The sequence below is a fragment of the Mobula hypostoma genome, chromosome 6 (assembly GCF_963921235.1).
Source record: "Mobula hypostoma chromosome 6, sMobHyp1.1, whole genome shotgun sequence".
Lineage (NCBI taxonomy): Eukaryota > Metazoa > Chordata > Chondrichthyes > Myliobatiformes > Myliobatidae > Mobula > Mobula hypostoma.
Genome location: NC_086102.1, coordinates 11096826 through 11112368, shown reverse-complemented (window position 1 = coordinate 11112368; position 15543 = coordinate 11096826).

Here is a 15543-nt window from a genome sequence, read left to right as displayed (position 1 = left end):
AAATAAATAGCCATGAACGTAGCCGAATGAAACAGCATTACTCTGGAGCCAAAGTGTAAAACACAGTTAAACAGTCACACACAGCACAAAACACACATAGCACATGCAAGATATTGAGCACATACAAGATATCAGAGAAATACAGTCACACACAAAAAAATAGTCCAAGACCCCGAGTCCATGAAGGTTGCAGCAGTCTGCAGTTGAACGCCATACATTTTGCTTTCTGTTAAGTGAACACTGGAGAGCAGCACCAGTTCTAGCATGGATGCTATGCCACACATCCTCCAGTGGAACGCCCCAACTCCGACGCATCGCTCCTGGGTGGCTGCAAACAGGTGACATGGCTTGAAACCCAGTCCTCAGTTTGACCAAGACCATTCAACTCCCTCGCCATCTTCCTCCGCCTTTCGATAATAAAACAGTGCCTATTCCGCGCTGTAAGTCTATATTTATTTATAGAGATACAGTGTGGAATAAGCACTTCCAGGGCCCTTCAAGCCATGCTACCCAATTAAATTTCCTGATTTAATCCTAGCCTAATCACAGGGCAATTTTACAATGGACAATGAACGGAGTAACTTTGGACTGTGGGAGGAAACCAGAGCACCCGGAGGAAACCCATGCATTCACAACAAAAATGTACCAACTCCTTACAGGCAGCGGCAGGAATTGAACCTGTACTACTATAATGCATTGTGCTAATCACTACGCTACTGTGCAGTATTGCACAGTACCAATGTTCAACAGGGACTAGCAATCACAAAAAAAAGCAACTAGGAGAATCACTCGCTGTTAGACTGCACACTGCCTTTGTACATCGACGCCTCTCTGAAGCAGGCAACAACATAAACCACACAACTCCAGCTCCTTCAGACTCTCCGTGAACGAGCAACTCACTGATGGGATAGACCTGCAATAAATACAAACACTTCTTGTTTGGGCAGAAAATTTTTTTAAAAAATCACACATAAGGGAATACATAGAATTATTCAACTACAAACAGGCTGAGATATCCGAGTAGAGTTTAGAAGCCTAGCAAATGATACAGGGACCAACACCTTCCACTAAGGCCTACTTTCACTAATCCCATTGATCTCTCACCACATTCCCATCAAACTCCCCCTTGCACTTATTCCTTCACTTATGTATTAATAACGATTTAACAGAAGCTTTGAAACCTTACGACCTCTAAGGTTTGGAATGTGAGTGAAATCCAGAGCACCCAGGTTGAAACCATGATGTCACAGAAAGAACATGCAAACTGCATACATATAGATAGCTACTGAGGTCAGGCCACTGTTACGTCCCATCTGAGGCAAAAATGCTGGAAAATCAGGCAGCATCCTTCAAGAGACAAACCAAGTTATCCTTCAGGTTCTTCAACTTTTCGACCAGACTTTGACTCAAACTCGCTATCACTGCCATGTATCCTTTCTTGGAACGTGCCTCCGTCGCCAACTTACTCCAGTTGGCTTTAGGATTCGTTTCCAAGCCTCTCAATTTGGACCTTCTGAGGATCCCAGGTACTCACATTTTATTGACTCTGCCTCTCGCCGCTTCTCCCGTCAAGCTCTGAAGGCGACGCTCTCCGCCATGAGGAGGTACTTGGTGTCCCTATCCCAGACCCTTCCACACCTTCGGGACACTTTCTTCGCCGTCTGTAATGGTCCTACCCGCTATTTCATCCTCCGTCGGATCCACGCCTGCAATCGCCGTTTCTTTGACTTTGTCATGTTAGGCAAAGATCGCAAGATCTTACATCTATGGACTGCAGAGCCTGCCGGCCCCGACGCTAGCAGGCATGAACTTTCGGTTGCGGCCCCTGCCGTTGGTCTCGGCGGCTCCAACACCTCAGGACATATTCAAAACCCGGACTCCAGCAACGACCATGGAGACATTCAAAGCGATCGCGCAACCACCAACTGCGACTCCAGCCTTGAACTCCAGGCCGGTCTTTATGTGCTGCTGTTGTGACTCCCGTCTCCCCTTCCCCCACCACCACTCCGCAGCCCCGTCTTCCTCAGATCCCACCGTCAGCTCCTGGGCCCTCAGAGGCTCCATCTTCCTCTCACCCCAACCCTCCCCTCTCCACTGACACCACCAGCCTCCCCCCTCCCCCCTCTGATCCCAGCTCGTATCCGTGCCGGGTGTTTACCATCCCCTCCGACCTTCAACTGTCGGAGGCAGAACGCTCTGTTCTCAGTAAGGGCCTCACGTTTGTCCCCCTTCGCCCACACCTCAGCGAGTTCCGTGTTCGCCATGATGCGGAACTTTTCTTCCGCCGTCTCCGTCTCCGAGCCTACTTCTTCGGCAAGGACTCTTCCACCCCCACCGATGACCCCTTCTCCCGTCTTCAACCCTCCTCTTCTTCATGGACACCCCGCTCTGGTCTTCTGCCTGCTCTGGATCTCTTTATTGCCAACTGCCGACGGGACATCAACCGTCTCGACTTCACCGCACCTTGTCCCCATTCCAACCTCACTCCTTCGGAACGCTCTGCTCTCCACTCCCTCCGCACTAATCCTAACATTATTAAACCCGCCGATAAGGGGGGTGCTGTTGTAGTCTGGCGTACTGACCTCTACCTTGCCGAGGCACAGCGACAACTCACGGATACCTCCTCTTATTTACCCCTCGATCGTGACCCCACTAAGGAGCACCAGGCCATTGTCTCCCACACTATCAATGACTTTATCCGCTCAGGGGATCTCCCATCCACTGCTACCAACCTTATAGTTCCCACACCTCGCACTTCCTGTTTCTACCTCCTACCCAAGATCCACAAACCTGCCTGTCCTGGCCGACCTATTGTCTCAGCTTGCTCCTGCCCCACCGAACTCGTTTCTGCATACCTCGACACTGTTTTATCACCCCTTGTTCAATCCCTTCCGACCTATGTTCGTGACACTTCTCACGCTCTTAAACTTTTCGATGATTTTAAGTTCCCTGGCCCCCACCGCTTTATTTTCACCTTGGATGTCCAGTCCCTATATACTTCCATCCCCCATCAGGAAGGTCTCAAAGCTCTACGCTTCTTTTTGGATTCCAGACCTAATCAGTTCCCCTCTACCACCACTCTGCTCCGTCTAGCAGAATTAGTCCTTACTCTTAATAATTTCTCCTTTTGCTCCTCCCATTTCCTCCAAACTAAAGGTGTAGCTATGGGCACCCGTATGGGTCCTAGCTATGCCTGCCTTTTTGTTGGGTTTGTGGAACAATCTATGTTCCGTGCCTATTCTGGTATCTGTCCCCCACTTTTCCTTCGCTACATCGACGACTGCATTGGCGCTGCTTCCTGCACGCATGCAGAACTCGTTGACTTTATTAACTTTGCCTCCAACTTTCACCCTGCCCTCAAGTTTACCTGGTCCATTTCTGACACCTCCCTCCCCTTTCTAGATCTTTCTGTCTCTGTTTCTGGAGACAGCTTATCCACTGATGTCTACTATAAGCCTACTGACTCTCACAACTATCTGGACTATTCCTCTTCTCACCCTGTCTCTTGCAAAAACTCTATCCCCTTCTCGCAATTCCTCCGTCTCCGCCGCATCTGCTCTCAGGATGAGGCTTTTCATTCTAGAACGATGGAGATGTCTTCATTTTTTAAAGAAAGGGGCTTCCCTTCCTCCACTATCAACTCTGCTCTTAAACGCATCTCCCCTATTTCACGTACATCTGCTCTCACTCCATCCTCCCACCACCCCACTAGGAATAGGGTTCCCCTGGTCCTCACCTACCACCCCACCAGCCTCCGGGTCCAACATATTATTCTCCGTAACTTCCGCCACCTCCAACGGGATCCCACCACTAAGCATATCTTTCCCTCCCCGCCTCTCTCTGCATTCCGCAGGGATCGCTCCCTACACAACTCCCTTGTCCATTCGTCCCCCCCATCCCTCCCCACTGATCTCCCTCCTGGCACTTATCCGTGTAAGTGGAACAAGTGCTACACATGCCCTTACACTTCCTCCCTTACCACCATTCAGGGCCCCAAACAGTCCTTCCAGGTGAGGCATCACTTCACCTGTGAGTCGACTGGGGTGATATACTGCGTCCGGTGCTCCCGATGTGGCCTTTTATATACTGGTGAGACCCGACGCAGACTGGGAGACCGCTTTGCTGAACATCTACGCTCTGTCCGCCAGAGAAAGCAGGATCTCCCAGTGGCCACACATTTTAATTCCACATCCCATTCCCATTCTGACATGTCTATCCACGGCCTCCTCTACTGTAAAGATGAAGCCACACTCAGGTTGGAGGAACAACACCTTATATTCCGTCTGGGTAGCCTCCAACCTGATGGCATGAACATTGACTTCTCTAACTTCCGCTAGGCCCCACCTCCCCCTCGTACCCCATCTGTTACTCTTTTTAATGCACACATTCTTTCTCTCACTCTCCTTTTTCTCCTTCTGTCCCTCTGAATATACCTCTTGCCCATCCTCTGGGTCACCCCCCCCGTCTTTCTTCCCGGACCTCCTGTCCCATGATCCTCTCGTATCCCTTCTGCCTATCACCTGTCCAGCTCTCGGCTCCATCCCTCCCCCTCCTGTCTTCTCCTATCATTTTGCATCTCCCCCTCCCCCTCCAGCTTTCAAATCCCTTACTCACTCTTCCTTCAGTTAGTCCTGACGAAGGGTCTCGGCCTGAAACGTCGACTGCGCTTCTTCCTATAGATGCTGCCTGGCCTGCTGCGTTCACCAGCAACTTTGATGTATGTTGCTTGAATTTCCAGCATCTGCAGAATTCCTGTTGTTTATCCTTCAGGTTGATGACTCTTCAGTAGAAACTTTCCATAGCTTTTATATAGATGCTATCTAACATCTGAGTTCCTCTAGTATTTTGTCTGCCTCTCCATATCCATTTCTATTCCTCAAGAAGACAGCCGCACCTTCTTCCTATGATTGAAGTTTCTCATTCCTGTAAATCCCCTTTCCACCCATTTCTATTCTGACACGTTGGTCCATAGCCTCTTCTACTGCCATGGTGAGGCCACTCTCAGGTTGGAGGAGCATCATATTTCACCTCCAACCTGATGGCTTGAAAATCAATCTCTCCAACATCCGGTAATTTCTCCCCCCTCCATTTCTTTCTTCTTTTCATTCCCCATTCTGGTTCACCTCTTACTCCTTCTCTTCACCTGCCCAGCACCTCCCTCTACTCCTCCTTCCTTTATCCTCATGGCCCACTCTCCTCTCCTATTGGATTCCTTCTTCAGCCCTTTACCTCTTCCACCTATCTGTTCCCAGCTTCTCACTTCATACGTCCTCCCCAACCTACCAACCTTTCCTCTTACATGGCTTCACCTATCACCGGCCAGCTTGTACTCCTTCCCTTCCCCTCATCTTTTTATTCTGCATTCCTCCCCACTTCCCTTCCAGTCCTGAAGGGTCTTGTTCCAAAACGTCAACTGTTTGTTCTCCTCCATAGATGCTGCCTGACATGCTGAGCTCCTCCAGTTTCTTGGGGAGTGCTGCTTCTCTCAATTAGATGTGAATTAATGCATTGCAAAGCTTGCATTCCCTCTGTGATAGGCATGTATCTATTTATATTGATCAAACATTTTTTCATGCCAATATCAAAACTTTAAAAGCTGAATATCAAAAAATGTGATAGTTAGCTTGTGGTATTTTGTACGGTTATTTGTTTCTTCTGTCTGTTTCTAGAGTTGGCTTCAAGCAACTCAACAGCACAGAGATGTGGACTTCACAGTGGCCACCAATCAGCTACTAAGTGTTTGCTTGCTTCAAAGGTCCCACTGTTTGGACAGTGTGTGTTAAATTCATCTCTCTATTGCTGTACAGATGAACTGCTGTTCTCTGCCAATTCAAACAATGCTGACATTTAAAGAAAAACCCAGTTAAATGCTGAAAGAGAAGAATATTCTTGTAGCATTATCTTAAGATGAAGGAAGAAGAAATGTTTGCTTTTCTAAAGGACTTCTGGCAACTTCAGGATATCACGAAGGAGTATAGAGAAAATGAAGCAACACACACAAAAATTGCTGGTGAACGCAGCAGGCCAGGCAGCATCTATAAGAAGAGGTACGGTCGATGTTTCATGCCGAGACCCTTTGTCAGGACTAACTGAAAGAAAAGATAGTAAGAGATTTGAAAGTGGGGGGGGAGGGGGAGATCCGAAATGATAGGAGAAGACAGGAGGGAGAGGGATGGAGCCAAGAGCTGGAAAGTTGATTGGCAAAAGGGATACCATGCTGGAGAAGGGAAAGGATCATGGGACGGGAGGCCTAGGGGGAAGGCGGGGAACCCAGAGGATGGACAAGGAGTTATAGTGAGAGGGACAGAGGGAGAAGAAAGAGAGAAAAAAGGGGGAAAGAAAAATACACACATATAAATAAATAAATAAATAAATAAATAAATAAGGGATCGGGTGTGAAGGGGAAGTGGGGCATTAATGGAAGTTAGAGAAGTCAATGTCCATGCCATCAGGTTGGAGGCTACCCAGACGGAATATAAAGTGTTGTTCTTCCAACCTAAATGTGCAGTAGAGGAGGCCGTGGATAGACATATCCGAATGGGAATGGGACGTGGAATTAAAATGTGTGGCCACTGGGAGATCCTGCTTTCTCTGGTGGACAGAGCGTAGGTGTTCAGCGAAACAGTCTCCCAGCCTGCGTCGGGTCTCGCCAATATGTAGAAGGCCGTATGGGGAGCACCGGACGCAGTATATCACCCCAGCCGACTCACAGGTGAAGTGTCGCCTCACCTGGAAGGACTGTCTGGGGCCCTGAATGGTGGTAAGGGAGGAAGTGTAAGGGCATGTGTAGCACTTGTTCCGCTTACACGGATAAGTGCCGGGAGGGAGATCGGTGGGAAGGGACAGGGGGGTGGGACGAATGGACAAGGGAGTTGTGTAGGGAGTGATCCCTGCGGAATGCAGGGGGGGGGGGAGGGAAAGATGTGCTTAGTGGTTGGATCCCGTTGGAGTTGGCGGAAGTTACGGAGAATAATATGTTGGACCCGGAGGCTGGTGGGGTGGTAGGTGAGGACGAGGGGAACCCTATTCCTAGTGGGGTGGCGGGAGGATGGAGTGAGAGCAGACGTGCGTGAAATGGGGGAGATGTGTTTGAGAGCAGAGTTGATGGTGGAGGAAAGGAAGCCCCTTTCTTTAAAAAAGGAAGACATCTCCCTCGTCCTGGGATGAAAAGCCTCATCCTGAGAGCAGATGCGGCGGAGTCAGAGGAATTGCGAGCAGGGGATGGCATTTCGACTGTACCTCTTTCTATAGATCTATGGCCTGCTGCGTTCACCAGCATTTCTTCTGTGTGTTGATTTGAATTTCCAGCATCTGCAGATTTCCTCGTGATAGAGAAAATGAAGCTGTTCTTTGTCTAATCACAGTGAGGTTGCAATAACCACACCGCCACCCAGTGGTTTGTGGGTTCAATAGCCCAGCAGCCGAGGTATTGGAACAGAATTCAGAGGCCTGGACAAATGATCTAAGGATCTGAGTTCAAATCCCACTCAATGCCAATTCCTCTCCCACCATCAACTCCGAAATTTAAGTTCAGTTAAATACAGAGTCTGCAATACCAGTGGTAACTCTGGAACAACTGGATGGTTGGAACATAAAGCTTTTCAGCACACTATAGGCTCTTCAGCCATCAATGTTGTGCTGACCTTTTAACGCATTCTACGATTAATCTAACCCTTCCTTCCTACATAACCCTCCATTATTCTGTCATCTATGTACCTATCTAACATTTTCTAAAATATCCCAAAGTACTTAATAGTACCTTTACCACAATCCCTGGCATTGTGTGCCGTGCATCCACCTCTTACCTCTGTCATCTTCCTAAACATTTTTCCAATCACCTTGAAATGATGCCTCCTGCGATTAGCCATCTATGCCCCAGGAAATAGTCTCTGGATTTCTACTTGATCTATGCCTGTTGTTATCTTCTACATCACTATAATGGCACCTCTCATCCTGCTTCTCTCCAAAGAGAAAAACCCTAGTTCGCTCAACATACCATGCTTCCTCATCCAGGCAGCATCCCAGTAAATCTCCTCTGTGCTGTTTAAATTTGCCCTTGTGGCAACTGTTAGCAATGAAACTCTGTCATCCTCACCTATTCTGGCCTATATATGACTCCAGACCCAGGACAAAAAAAACAAATACTGGATAAACTCAGCAGGTCAGTCAGCATCTGTGGAAGCAAGGAGTGTAAGCCAATATTTCAAGTCTGAGAGGCAAGACGAACGATAGCCAGTACAGAGCAGTGCCTGGGCAGGGCTGCTGTGCACAGGCGCTAGTTGGTGATTGGTGGAACCAGATAGAGAGTCGATGATGGACAGGTGTCAAACTTGGACAGGTGGGACCAACTTGGACAGGGACAGAACAGTGGAGTAGTGGTTAACGTGATGCTGTTAACACACCAGCGATCAGGGTTCAATTCCCACTGTTGCCTGTAAAGAGGTTGCATGTTCTCCCCACGATCGCGAGAATTTCCCCTGGGTGCTCAGGTTTCCTCCCACATGCCAAAGACGCCTGGGTTAGGGTGAATCAATCGTGGGCATGCAATGTTGTCACTGGTAGCATGGCTTTGCGGGCTGCCCCAGCACATCCTTGAACTCTGTTGATCGTGGACACAAAACAGTGCATACCATGGTATCTTTGATATTTGGATATTCATGTAGCAAATAAAGCTAAACATTGTGATGAATGGTCGGTGGGCTGAAGGAGCTTCTTTGGCACTGCATCTCTCGAGTGCCCATGATTCGTTGGAGTGTTGTCTGCTTTCTCAGAAAGATGCCAAAAACCCCATTGCATCTTTATGGGAATTAAGCCAGCAATCCTGATCAACATTGATCCCAAGTTTGAAGCTTCTGTTTATAATCAAGTGGTTGTTAATTGAGTCAGAGAATCCTACTCCTTTGGCCTTCCTAGTCCTTTAGCCACTGGTCCATGTCGACCAAAATGCCTTATCGAAGCTAGTCCTATATGCCAGCGTTTAGCCCATAAGCTTCTAAACTTTTCCAATCTGTCCTACTTTCTCTTAAAATTTAACATTGCACCTGCCTCATCCGCTCCTCTGGCAGCTCATTCCTTGGAGATACCACCCTTTGTATATAAAAAAAAAGTTACCCCTCATGTTCCATCTAAATCTTTCCCTTCTCTCTTCAGCCTGTTGTGTACAAATTGGCTGCTCTTTTTCACAATATTATGACAATGGCTGCACTTCAGGAGTGTTTGGCTAGAAAATTAGTTCAACGAACTTATCTGCTAAATTGAACTGAACTGAATATTCCTAGACTGTTTCAAGGACTCTGTGGTTTGATGCTTAATATTCTGTGTGTTATTCACTCGTTTTTGCTGTTTGTGTAATTTGTTCCTTCTTTTGTGCATTGGGTGTTTGACGTTTTCTTTGAACAAGTTCCATGGTGTTTCTTTGTTTCCTGGCTATGTGCAGGAAGATGAATTTCGGGGTTGTGTACTGCATACATACCTTGATAATAAATGTAATTTGAATCTTCGAATCCTAAAATTTCTGGATTCAGGGTTATCTGACTGGAATGAGAAAGATGATACAAGAATCCAAGCATCATGGCAATGCACCCCAGAACTGCAGGTGTCAATGTCAGGAATTTTTATCACACCACTGCCTGGGACATGTTCACTCAGGAACTGACGAGGAGACAGCCATGAAGCCTTTGTGCCTCCACTTTCTCCAGAATTTTCTGTTCCTGAGCATTCCCTTTCCCATACCAGGCCATGTTTCAACCAGTTAGGGCACTCTCTACTGCGTATCTATAGAAATTTGTCAACATTTTAGATGACATGTCAAATATACACAATTTCTAGGGAAGTAGAAGTGCTGTTTTGCTATCTTTGTGATGGCACATGCATGCTGATACGATAATGCAAAAGAATTTAAAGTTGCCAATCCTCTCCACCCTCAATCCCCTGATGAGGACTGGCTCACTGATGTTCACTTCTTCCTCCTTAAGTTAATAATTAGGTCTTTGGTTTTGCTGACACTGAGTGAGAGGTATTGGTAGTGGCACCACTCAACCAGGTTTTGAAACCCTCTCCTATATGGCTATCATTTACGTAGATTTCAGTGCATTCTGACTGCAAGTGTGCCTTTCGTGGGAATGAATGCATATGAAGTTATCTCTGCTTATAATTCATCTAACACATCCTCCTAAGGATTACATCACAGGGTAATCACTCTTGTGCCCCATAGCCAAGCTATAAAACTTTCCAACAGCCTCTTGGCTGCAGAACAAGTCAGGTGGTTATTTATTTTTGTACAAGCCAAATTTCTCTGGAAAAAGTTTTATGGCAGGGGTGGACAGTACTGATGCAATCCAGCCCAAATTTTTTATTGAAGTGACTTTGTAACACCACCCCCCTCCACTGGTGGAAGGAGCATAATTTGTGACACAGCACAATGCAAAGGAAAGACTTTATATAGCATCGTGCATCACAGGAAGCACAGCAGGTAGAGCTGCTGCTAATGGCTCGGGTGACATGGGTTCAGTCCTGACATCTGCTGCTGTCTGATTGCACGTTCGCTCTGTCACTGAGTGAGTTTCATCCAGGTACTTTGTTTCCGTCCACTTAGAGCTCTGAACTGTATAGTGCAGAACAGGCCTATGATGTTGTGCCGACCCCTTAACCAAGATCAATCTAACATATCAACTTCACAAGGGTATGTGGGCTGGTACATTAAGCATAGAACATCGAACACTACAGCACCGTACAGGCCCTTCGACCCACTATGTTGTGCCAATCTTTTAATCTACTCCAAGATAGCATAACCGTTCACTCCTAAGTAGCCTTTTATTTTTCTCTCATCTATGAGCCTATGGAAGAGTTTCTTAAATGCCCCTAATGTATATGTCACTGTTACATGGTCAGGGCAATCCATGCACTCACCGCTGTGTAAAGAATTTAACCCTGACATTCCCCCTGGTATTAACCCTGGGTATCCACTCGATCTATAATTGGCCATGGTACTAGTGCACAGGTTTACGTGAAAGGGAACAAAAATAGGAGGTGGTTTTAGGGGAAGGGGAAGAAACTGATGGGAGGGGAGGATCACCTAGAATGGAAATCGCAATGTTTATGCCTTTGTCTCGCAGACGAGCCAGGCAGAATGAGAGGTGCTGGTTAATGATTAAAGAAGTTTAGCTTTATTTGTCGCATATACTTTGAAATGCATTGTTTGCTGTTTTGTATCAAATCAAATCAGCAAGGATTGTGCTTGGGGCAGCCAGCAAGTGTGGCCACACTTCCGGACTGAGTTGGAGAGAAATTTATAAACACAACAGTTTCTGTAGATGCTGGGAAATTTGAGAAATAAAATCAATCATTCTTAAATTGTTAACCAGCACCTCCCATTCTGCCTGGTTAGTCTACAAACCAAAGGCATCAACATTGAGATTTCCATTCTAGGTGATCCTAACCCATGCCTCATGAGTTTCTCCCCCGCCACCTTCCTTCCAGTCCTCCCATTTTTGCTCACTCTCCCATGAACCTACACACTAGGGGCAATTTGCCATGGCTGATTAACCTCCCAGCCTGCTGAGGTTTAACGTTTAGCTTTAAAAGACAAATGAACTGGAAAAGGAAGGGACGTTAAGTTTGTCTGTTCTGGTGAAATTACCCCATCTCTTACAAATGCTAATGATGGGATTTCCCACCAAGAAATAGCTAATGGAGAAGATAAATATACAAGGGAAAATCAAAACAGAAACAGCAGATACTAAAATAACAACAGAAAATATGTTGGAAATACTCTGTACATCTGTGGAATGAGAAAATGCATCAATATTTCAGCACAGAAAAAGATGAATATATCAGAAACAAAAACAACAGGAATTCTGCAGATGCTGGAAATTCAAGCAACATACATCAAAGTTGCTGGTGAATGCAGCAGGCCAGGCAGCATCTATAGGAAGAGGCGCAAGAGACTGCGCCTCTTCCTATAGATGCTGCCTGGCCTGCTGCGTTCACCAGCAACTTTGATGTATGTTGCTTGAATATATCAGAATCCAAATCAGGTTTATTATTGATTTGTTTATTGCAATACAGTGTGGAACAGACCCTCCCAACCCCTCAGGCCACACCACCCAGCAACCCCCTGATTTAATCTTAGCCTAATCACAGGACAATTTACAATGACCAACTAACCAACTAACCGATACGTCTTTGGAATGTGGGAGGAAACCAGAGCATACGGAGGAAACTCACGCAGTCACAGGGAGAACGTCCAAACTCCTTACAAGCAGGGCAGGAATTGAACCCAGGTTGCTGGTACTGTAGAACATTGTGCCATATCACTGACATATGTTATCAAATTTGTTGTTTTGTGGCAGCAGTACAGTGCAGAATACAAAATATACAATGAATTCTTCTTACTATAATTTGTATTTTTTTGTATTATATATACATATACAAAAGTGGTGCAAAAAGTAAGCAAAAGTTATGAGGTGTGGTTCATGGGTTCATGGTCCATTGCATTCAACCATCCCCCCGCCACCCTATCAGGGATAATGTTCCTCACTTACCACTCCACCAGCCTCTGCATCCAGCACACAATTCTCCAAAACTTCCGCCATCTCCAATGGGATCCCACCACCAAGCACATCTTTCCCACCCCCCCTCACTTTCTGCTTTCCACAGGGATCGCTTCCTACGCGACTCCCTTGTCCATTTATCCCTCCCCACTGACCTCCCTCCTGGCATTTATCTTTGTAAGCAGAACAATTGCTACACCTGCCCCTACACCTCCTCCCTCACTTCCATTCAGGGCCCCAAACAGTCCTTCCAAGTGTTTGATGAGGTCATTTACTGTAACCAGCTCTCCGGGTGTGGCCTCCTTTATATCGGTGAGATATGACATAGACTGGGAGACCGCCTTGCCAAGCATCTAGGCTCTGTCCTCCAGAAAAAGTGGGATCTCCCAATGGCCACCTATTTTAATTCCACTTCCCATTCGCATTCCGATGTGTCTATCCATGGCCTTCTCCACTGTCATACTGAGGCCACACTTAGGCTGGAGGAGCAATACCTTATATTCTGTCTGGGTATCCTCCAACTGGAGGGCATGAAGATTGACTTCTCTCACCTCATCTCCTTCCCCACCCATCACCTCCCTCTGGTGCCCTTCCCCCTTTTCTTTCTTCCATGGCCTTCTGTCCTCTTCTATTAGACTCAGTCTTCTCCAGACCTGTATCTATTTCATCAATCAACTTCCCAGCTCTTTACTTCATCCGTCCCCCTTCAGGATTCACCTGTGCCCTTGTGTTTCTCTCTCCCCTCCCCCCACCTTCTAAATCCACTCCTCAGCATCTTTTTCCTCCAGTTCTGCTGAAGGGTCTTGGCCCAAAACGTCGACTGTACTATTTTCCATAGATGCTGCCTGGCCTGCTGAATTCCTCCAGCATTTTGTGTGTGTTGCTCAGATTTCCAGCATCTACAGATTTTTCTCTTGTTTGAGATTGGATTACATTCAGGAATCTGATGGGCAGCAAGGAAGATGCTGTTCCTAAAACGTTGAGTCTGTTCCTTAGGCTGTTGTATCTCCTCCCTGATGGTCGCAAGGAGAAAAGGACATGTTCTGGGTGATGGGAGTCCTTAATGATGGATGTCACTAAATCAGGATATCCTTTTGAATGTCTTTTGAAGATACCCTTGATGGTTGGGAGGCTAGTGCCTTTGATGGAGGTGGATGAACTTATACATTCTGACTGTGTAGTCTTTTTTTTTAAGATGGGAGTTCAGGAAGCTTAGCTGAACTATAAAACATTCTATAAATTGTACCTCTCCTGCTTGTTTGAGACTTGCTGTTGAGTTTAACCATGCTTCTCTAATATAAAGGCCCATTTAGCAAAGCCAAGTCAATGCTCCGGTGGATGTTCTAGCTGTTCCTATTTAAGGCTGACAGAGCTTGAGTAGTGAGCACAAAAGAGAGTTCTGGATAAGTCACCCAGCCAGCAGCCAGTGTGTAAACATTTGGTTCAAAGAAAGAAGTTCAAATCTCATCACAACAACTGTATCATTTAAGTTCACGTAATTAAATAAATGAAAAATTAAAATATGTTAATGTGATAAAAGGTAGTCATGAAATTACTCAACTGATGTTAAAAAGACTTTGATTCAATAAAGCCCTTAATAATGTAAAACTGGCATTCTTAATTGGTTCAGACTGAGCACCATCAGTGCATGTACGTACTTGTAGGTTAACTTTAGTTGGTCACATGGGTGTAATTTGGCGTCTGAGTTCATTGGTCAGAAGGGCCTGTTACCGTGTTGTATCTCTGAAATAGAAAATAATAATAAAACACAGTTCCCTGAAAGTAGCTATGCAGGCAGCTGGGATGGTGAAGAAGGCATTCGGCATACTGGCTTTTATCAGTTATAGCATGTATACCAAAACTGGGATGCTATGGTTGCACTTAAAGTATGTTGGTGAGGCTGTGTTTGGAATGTTGTACGTCCAGAAGAAGGGTCTCAGCCCAAAACATCGACTGTTTATTAATTTGCATAGATACTGTCTGACCTTCCGAATTCTCCCAACATTTTGTGTGTGTTACTTTGTGTTCAGTTTTAGGTCACCATGCTACAGGTGAGACAGCACTAACTGGAAAAGTGTGTGACAATGATGTACCAGAATGTTGCTGGGACTTGAGGGACTGATTTATGGAGAGAGAGAGAATGAGCAATTGGGACTTTTTCCATTGGAGCATTGGAGAATGAGGCATAATATTATGGAAGTGAATAAAACCACAAGGATTACAGACAGGGTAAAGGTGATCCATATCAGCTGCCAGAGGTCATAACTGAGGCATTTTAGAAACAGCATATTCCCCAGCAACATCAGATTTCTGAATCGTCTATTATCATGATCTCCTTTCCTTTTTTTAATACTATTTAATTTATAATAATTTTTATGTCTTTGCACTGTATTTCTGCCACAGAACAATAAATTACACATCATTTCAGACACCTCCAAGAGGACTGCATACAAGACATTTAAGACAACAATCGTACCGTTGGAAAATGATGCTGTAGAGGTAGTAATGGGGGACAATAAAATGGCAGACAAACTGAATAAGTATTTTGAAGTTACAATAACTAGAGAGAAGGTTCTTGGGAAATTGAAAGTCCTGAAGGTAGATAAATCACCTGGACCAGATAGCGTACACTCCAGAGTTCTGAAAGAGGTGGCTGAAGAGATTTTGGAGGCATTAGTAATGATCTTTCCAGAATCACTGGTTTCTGGAATGATTCCAGAAGACTGGAAAATTGGAAATGTCCCTCCACTCTTCAAGAAGGGAGAGAGGCATAAGAAAGGAAACTATAGGGAGTTAGTCTGACCCAGTGATTGGGAAGATGCTGATGTCGATTATTAAGGATGAAGTGTCAGGGCACATGAGAAAATAGGCCATAGTCAGCATGGTTTTCTCAAGGGAAAACCTTGCCTGACAAATCTGTTGGAATTCTTTGAAGTAGTACAAGCAGGATAGACAAAGGAGAATCAGTTGATGTTGTGCACTTGGATTTTCA